This window comes from Triticum urartu, chromosome 3A (assembly GCF_056163025.1).
Source record: "Triticum urartu cultivar PI428250 chromosome 3A, HENAU_Tu73, whole genome shotgun sequence".
Lineage (NCBI taxonomy): Eukaryota > Viridiplantae > Streptophyta > Magnoliopsida > Poales > Poaceae > Triticum > Triticum urartu.
In genome coordinates, this window is record NC_141875.1 from 249,340,978 (window position 1) to 249,349,387 (window position 8,410).

An 8,410-nucleotide genomic window follows, 5' to 3' on the forward strand; every position below is an offset into this window, starting at 1 on the left:
GCAAACTGGCCAAATGGGTCAGCTCCCAGGAAGCACAGCTGGATGCCACGTGTCTTCTTTGCCGTCCGCGGCAGACGGCAAAGAGCTCGTTGCCGTCGGTGGCAGACGGCAAAGAGCCTGCATATTGGCTCTTTTATCTGTTTTTTATTAAATCCAACAATTTTCATCACAAATATAGATGACATATATAGATATATTTCAAAAGGCCATTACAGAGCAAACATATAAGATATCCAACCATATATATTACATGCATCCAACACATAACTTCATCATAGTTCCATCATACATAACAAGTTCAACATAGAGGCATCCAACCATATATATTACAATAGTTTCATCCAACGATACATGCATAGTTCAACGATACAAAAAGAAACAGAGAAAGGGATAAGGAGCACTCCATCTATGCAAGCTTTCGTCAAGTGAATGAACTCTGCAAAATGAAAAATAAGAAAGTTAGAACAAGAAGAGTAGAACAAGAAGAAGACTAGAACAAGAAGAAGACTAGAACAAGAAGAGTAGAACAAGAAGAAGACTAGAACAAGAAGAGTATGTCATTTATGAGCTAACTTACGTGAAATGGATCATATATGAGCTAACTAAGTTGAAATGGGTCGTTTATGAGCTAGCTAAGGTGAAATGGATCATTTATGAGCTAACTTAGTTGAAATGGGTCGTTTATGAGATAGCTAAGGTGAAATGGATCATTTTTGAGGTAACTAAGGTGAAATGGATCGTTTTTTAGCTAACTTAGGTGAAATGGATCATTTATGAGCTAACTTAGTTGAAATGGATCGTTTTTGAGCTAACTTAGGTGAAATGGATCATTTATGAGCTAATTTAGTTGAAATGGATCTTTTTGAGCTAACTTAGGTGAAATGGATCATTTAAGAGCTAATTTAGGTGAAATGGATCGTTTTTTAGGTAACCTAGGTGAAATGGATCGTTTATGAGCTAAATTAGTTGAAATGGATCGTTTATGAGATAACCTAGGTAAGATTGGTCATTTTGGAGTTAACCTAGGTGAAATGGGTCATTTTAAAGCTAACGTAGGTAAAATGGATCATTTAGGAGCTAATCTAGGTAAAATGGGTCATTTTTGAGCTAACTTGGATGAACTGGATCATTTATAAGCTAACCTAGGTAAAATGGGTCATTTTAGAGCTAACTTAGGTAAAATGGATCGTCTATAAGCTAACTAAGCTAATTATGCAATTTTTGACATAAGTAAGCTAAGTACAGATCGTTTTAGAGCTAACTTAGGTAAAATGGATGGTTTTGGAGGTCAGTAAGCTTATTAAGTCATTTTGGAGGTGAAGAAGCTAAGTCTAGGTCATTATGGTAAGCATTGGAGGAAATAAAGCTAAGTCTAGGTCTTTATGCATGTGTTAAGCAAAACACTAGATAAACTTACCAAGATGTAGGAGGTGTAGGAGCGGGGTGGCTCGTGTCGGTAGCTGGAGAAGGATCATGCGATGCTTGTCTGGAGTTACGCTGCACCAAAGATCATTTCCAATGTCTTGTTAGCATGATGACACTCAAATGTTAAGACTAGCAAGTAATGTCCATTCAATAAAACTCACCGTGGTCCCAGGAGCAATCACTGGCATCGGCGGAGCGGTCTGACCTGTCTTCTCGCACACAGACTGCACATTTGGTTTTGACGACTCAGTCATACTAGTTAGTAATGAGACAAACACTACATGAATGTTTTGGCTAATCTGCAGAAGAAACTTACCACAAGGAGCTCGTACATGGCCCTTGCCTGCATGTCATTCCGTGCCCTCTCCTCCTCCATCATCTTTGTCGTCCTCTCCTCCAACTCCCGCTTCCTCTCCGCCGCCTCCGCCAGAAGTTTCTCCGTTCTATCTCTCTCACTCTGTATAGCAGCCTGCAACACCACTCACATGACCATTTGTAATCATTGATGGAAGCGCACAGAATGTAATGGAGAAAGATAACTGAGTACGTATCACTAACCTTGATGGCGAGTTGCACTGGCCGTTCACGAGGCCTTATCTCAGGAGCGGAGCTCGACTGGCGCGCCTTGATCTCCGGGAGAGTGCTAGGACAACGGATAAGTCCATCTCCAATGGCTATGGAGCCATGGGACCTCCCGCCATCAGATATCATCAACAGCTCTGGATCAATGGGACCCTGGCTCGGGTTAAAGTCCTCCCCTTTCCTCGCCTTCCCCTCATCTCTATATCTCACGAGCTTGTTGTGGGAGGAGATGTTGGTGAAGTTGTTTGCATCATCGAGGTCAGACCGAGAGAAAGCCTTGACTTTCTTGAAAGAGGCAGTGTGGGCCATGGCATACAGGTCGTACACCTCTGGCACCTTATCCGCCTTATTGTAGCGTGCCTGAAAGAGAGAAACAATGAAAATTAGTAATTAAAGGGCTCAAGCTAGCATGATGAATGAATTGCATGAATCATGAAGCAAACCACATACCTAGTTGCGCCCGAACTGATATAAGTTGGAGCTGCCTTGATGGTGTGGCACACCTTCCATTTGGGCATGTTTGTCCTTGGCCTCGTTGTGGAGGGCTAGCCATTGTGGAGAGCACCACTCATCGACCAACACCTCCCAACAATCCATCCGATCCGCACACCATCTCGGAGGCGCCTAAGTTAGCAAATAGAAACTTGAGCGCTACGGCTAAGAATTACTAAATGAAGGAACTAAAGTAGAGAAGGCCTTAAGAATTACCTTCATGTACTGCTCCTTACTCAGGAACTTATCGCGGCACGCCGGCTTGGTCTTCTTGATACCACGCAAGGCGTAGTAGTCTCGAACAGCCTGCACCCGAGCCTCGTGCCGTAAGTTCTGGAGTAGGCGCTTGCAGACATTCTCGATAACATGTGCCGCGTCCTCCTCGTATCCCTCCTCACACCTGTAGAATGTCTGCAATCAAATGAGACAATATTGATTAGTACAATTAATAACTAGCTAGTTGAAGATTTTTAAATGTGTAAAGGAGAAATTACCCAAAACTTTCTGATCACCATGTCTGCCCTCGTGTCGCACACGACACCGTCGATAATCTCATCCGGCGGGGCCGGGGCAGCCACGTAGTGCTCCCAGCTCAATCCAAGCTCTGGAAGCCGACCCTCACCAGGCAACGTGACAAACCCCGGGAAGTTTTGCAGGCAAAGAACTCCAAGGACGGAGTTGGGCCGGCGGACACTATGATGGTGGTCCCAACCCCTACAGCATGACAAGGCCAACGCATTAGTTATTTGAAAAAACGTGAATGCACAAGGTACAAAAATATTAAATGCACTTACGTACCTCTCCCTATCAGGGAAAATCAACCACCTCTGCTCGCAGGTCACCGACACGGACGGGAGCCGTGTAGCCTCGGGCTGATCCGGCCAGGTACCCCATCCGGACGTGTGCTCCTCCGGGGTCACGTGGGCCGAACTCTCGTGGGCCGAAGGCCAGTCGACCCGAGGCTCGTGGGCCCAAGACCCGTGGACCGGAGTCCGTGTAGCCTCCTCCTCGGATGAGTCCACCCTAGCAGTCACGTGCTCGGGTGAAACAGCCGGGGGTGGCGGCGAGGAAGGCGCCGTAGCCCTACCTCCTCTCCCACGACCACGTGCCCCACCTCCTCTCTTCCTACCTCGAGCTCGTCCGCTGCTGGGCACCGCGGTCGACGAAGAAGGGCCCGGCGGTGTGGCCATACTGTCCAGCAACACTCGGCGGAGAGGTGCGTCTGGAATGGAAGACCTCAGACCACGCTCGCGACCAGCGCCCACCATCTTTCAACACCTGCCATGACAAACAGTAAACGAAATTAGTACAACATAAAAAAAGACCGACATGAATAATAATATGTGTATCACTTAAGTGTATCATCATCAAGTACAACATAAAAAAATGTAATACCTGACACTACTAATAATCTCGATCAATATCATCAATAAATGCATAATCATCATCATCACTATAAGCAATGACGGGCTCATAGGGTTCATTGGCATCAACATGTGCAAGGCCACCTTGACGTAATCGGTCAAGCATTGACAGGTCATCCGCAGAAGTAACCTCTTCTTGTTCCGGCTCTTCTTGTTCCTCCTCTGGGGTGATGTCGGATTCATTGTCGCTGTCTACTTCAATGTTTTGGGGTGAAGTATAGCGGTTCTTGAAACGCTTTTTGGAAAGACGTGTCTCTTGGAAGAATTCTCCTTCATATGTGTCTGGGTTAATGTGAGGTTCATAATCCTCTTCCTTTGGGGGAGAAAGTCTAGCACGTGGCGGCACTTCATAAACGACATCCCAACCTTTCAGATTTGGATTAGTTTGGCAGGCCCACGGTAGATAGAATACTTGGGTCGCCTGTTGAGCCATAATATAGACATCAGGAACATCTAAATGAGTGCTTTGGTTGATTTCAACTAGCCCTACATGCTCATGAGTCCTTCTAGTCTCCTTCGGCTGAAACCAATAACATTTGAAGACTACGACATTCGGTGGATTTTCACCATAGAACAGAAGTTCATAAATTGCTTCAACTCTCCCATAATACTCGGTACCTCCTTCGCCGATAGCAGATACACAACAATTTGTTGACTTTCGGTCGGCCATAGATAGCTCTTTGCCATAGGTACGAAAGCGATACCCGTTGATGTCGTACTTGTCAAATGAACGGACCTTATAGTCAAAACCATTAGCGACTTGTCTCAATTCGGCGTCCATAGACTCTGAATTAGCCTACAAGTTTAATATGAAAGGATTGTTGCATTATGCACAAATTAGCGAATGATATGAAATTGTCTAATAGAAATTACCGTTTGTTTGAACCAAGAGATGAAACCGGGATAGCCACCTCCTTGCTTTGCGAGAAGCTCATACTCTTCGACGGAATCCTTTTGGATCTCCGCTCCATACGAGAATATGGTGACGTATCGACTGTATGACATATCCACGAATAAGAGTAGTTCAAAGGAAATAGAAGTTGTGAAACAATGTACCGAGAACTTACTCGATGTACGGCCGCACTTCTATCAGGTTGTTGAAGATATACAACGAAATGGTCCGCCATTCTTCGTTATCCAAAGATACTGGATGTGAAACACTAGCTGGTGCGAGATTCCGTTTGAATAGGCTGAGGTTGGATCCACCCTTTTTAGGCTCGTCAGCATTGTACTGAGGCTTCGGATTATGCAAATGACGATTTTTGGCTTCGTAGTGCGCTGTTACGAAGTTTGCCGCCTCCTCTGTGATGAATGCCTCAGCCATCGATGCTTCAATTCTACGTTTATTTTTACATTTTTCTCGAAGCGTCTTCTGCATCCTCTCAGTTGGGTAGCACCAACGATTTTGCACGGGCCCCCCAATCTTGCCTCGGTCGGGAGATGCAAAATCAAATGCTGCATTGGATTAAAGAAGCCCGGTGGAAAGATCTTCTCTAACTTGCAGATCAACTCCGGCGCCAACTCTTCCATTTCTTCTAGCACGCCAGGCGATAGTTCTTTCGCACAAAGAACACGGAAGAAATAGCTGAGTTCTGCCAGTACTAGCCATTCATCCTCAGGGATGAAGCCACGCAACATCACCGGCATTACCCGCTCAATCCATATGTGCCAATCATGACTCTTGAGACCAAATATCTTCAGTTTATCAAGATTCGCTCCCCTCTTTAGATTCGCTGCATACCCATCGGGGAACATCAACTGCTGTTGCACCCACAAGAGAATTTCCCTCATAGCTAGCCTTCCAAGATTGAACCATGCCTTTGGCTTCGTCCAGTTCTGCTTTCCTTTCGGTTCTTTCATGTTTTGTAACGGCCTATCACATAGCGCCTCCAGATCGACTCTAGCCTTAGTATTATCCTTTGACTTCCCATCTATGCCGAACAATGTACCAAAAAGTGCCTCGGCGATATTCTTCTCAGTGTGCATCACGTCGATGTTGTGTGGGAAAAGGAGGTCTTTGAAGTAAGGCAGATCCCATAAGCATGTTTTGTGAGTCCACGCATGCTTAGTATTATACCCCTTGAAGTACCCTGGACGTTGTGGATCTGGCTCGAGAGCGTTTAACTGATCCAGGGTCTGTTGGCCTGTCAATGCAGGTGGTGCAGAGTTTTTGACAACTCTACCCCTGATGAAGTTCTTCTTGTCTTTCCTGAACTTATGGTGAGGATCCAAGAACTGTCTATGCATGTCGAAGCAAGAAAACTTGCGACCGGCCTGAAGCCAACGAAACTCAAGAGCTCCCTTGCATGTGGGGCACGGGAACCTTCCATGCACACACCAGCCAACGAATAGCGCATACGCCGGCAAGTCATGCGTCGAGTACATGTACCAGACACGCATTATGAAGTTCCGTTTGCTAAAGGCGTCGTATGTCTTGAACCCATTATCCCAGGCTTCTTGCAATTCGTCCTTAAGCGGCTGCATGTACACATTCATATTTTTGCCCGGATAGTTGGGTCCTGGAATTATCAATGTTAGGAAAATGTTCTTTCTTTGCATAATCTGTCCGGGGGGGAGATTGAGTGGAAATACAAATACGGGCCAACAACTGTATTGGGCTGCCGTCATACCAAACACACTGAACCCATCCGTGCTGATGCCGACTCGAGGATGCCTCGGATCTGCCGCTTTGTCAGCATGTAATTCATCAAACTTTTTCCACGCAACACCATCCGATGTGTGTACCATCATCAGATTCCCATCTGCATCTAGTTCGGTTCTTTTGCCTGTTTTGTGCCATGTCATCTGTCTGGCCGTCTCTTCGACCATGAAAAGACGTTGAAGTCTTGGTACGATTGGCATATACCGAAGAACAGTAACGGGGATTTTGGTCTGTGTCTTCTCACCCATACCGTTGTCTACCACAATATACCTGGAAGACTTGCAAATGGGACAATAGTTCAAGTCCGCATAGTCAAGCCTAAATAAGGCACATCCTTTCTCACAGGCATGTATCTTCTCATAGGGCATCTTCAGTGCAGGGAGGATTTTGTCCGACTGGTACAGGTTTGCAGGCATTACATGGCCTTTGGGTAGAAAGCGTCCAAATACTGTCATAATTCCGTCATAGCATTCTCTGCCCAAATTGAACTGAGCCTTCAGAGCCATTACTTGTGAGATGGCATCCAACTGACAAAGCTCAGTGTGCTCGTGGAGCGGACGTTTCGGAGACTCCAACATTTCATTGAAGGCCTTTGCAGATTCCTCCATCTCCTCGTCCGAATCCCGAGCATCATCATAGCCTTGCACCATGTTTTCCATCCCGGTACCATGCTCGTCGGTGCGACGACGATCCACCTCAGCTCGGTCACGTTGGGCAGACTCACCATGAAATGTCCACACCGTATAATCGGGCGTAAAACCACTCTTCTGCAGGTGTTTGCCCATTTCAGCCTCTGTCTTCTTTTCCCAATTGCCGCACCGGAAACAGGGGCACCAGGTTTTCTTTTGGCCATTTGCAAATGCGGCTTGCACAAACCCCTTAGTTTTTGTGAACCATTCAGCGCTCCATTTGTTCTGACCAGTGTGACCGGTATACATCCAAGCACGGTCACTCATCTTGACTTTCAGAGCTACTGGACACACAACAATTATATATGTAATTCACCATGTATATATTCATCAGTTGATCTACTTTGTCAATTTTATTACGTCCATGCAACCTACACTCTAATAGGTAATGATAGGTCCTAATCCCACCCGTGTATGTGTAGATTGGGTCTATTTTCCCATGCTATGCTCCGGATCCGACGCAAAATTTCGGCAGCACCTCCCCGCTGTTCTCCTGATACACGTCTCTGCAATAAACAGAGAGGATGTGTACCCGGAGAACAACAGGGGAGGCACTGACGAAATATATGCGTCGGATCCGGAGCAAAGCATATGGGAAAACGAACCCAATCTACACATACTCGGGCTGTCCATGGATAGCGTTGGACAATTCGAAAGAATCAAGGTTATATATATGCAAATGCATGCATATTTATAACTATGATGTTTTCGAACGGGAGACACATATTGGTTACGCATACTGATGATTCAAGACACATACATAGCTAGCTATCAAGTTTTATCGGAATAGATCAAATAATTAATGGGGGAGGAGGACTTGTCATTTGTGCTCACCCACGAACGAAGGGGCAGAGCTCGTCAAACGCACGGCGAGGTCGTCGAACACCAAACCTCACAGCGATGAAACAACTGCACATTTAAAACTAGACGATCAACACAATTATATATGATGTTTTTCATAACAAAATCGAAAAATATATGACCTAACTAATAATTCACAAATATATGACCCCGTCGGCCTCTGGAAGGCCAAAGAACACCTTTACGGGAGGTGTCGGCGGTCGGGGTGTCCTGTCGGTGTCGGGGTGCCGTGTCGGGGTCGGGGTGCTGTTTCGGGGTCGGGGGGTCGGGGTGTC

At 46.0% G+C, this 8,410-nt stretch overlaps 1 long non-coding RNA gene across 1 annotated transcript; it reads right to left on the minus strand.

The window, feature by feature from the left end:
* Nucleotides 1–228: 228 nt before the first annotated feature.
* LOC147979359 (uncharacterized) lies at nucleotides 229–8,165 on the minus strand. Its single transcript, XR_015599703.1, has 2 exons — nucleotides 8,109–8,165; nucleotides 229–436 (listed from the first exon to the last, which is right to left on the minus strand). It is a non-coding gene; the product is annotated as an uncharacterized LOC147979359 (long non-coding RNA).
* Between the last annotated feature and the right edge of the window lie 245 nt (nucleotides 8,166–8,410).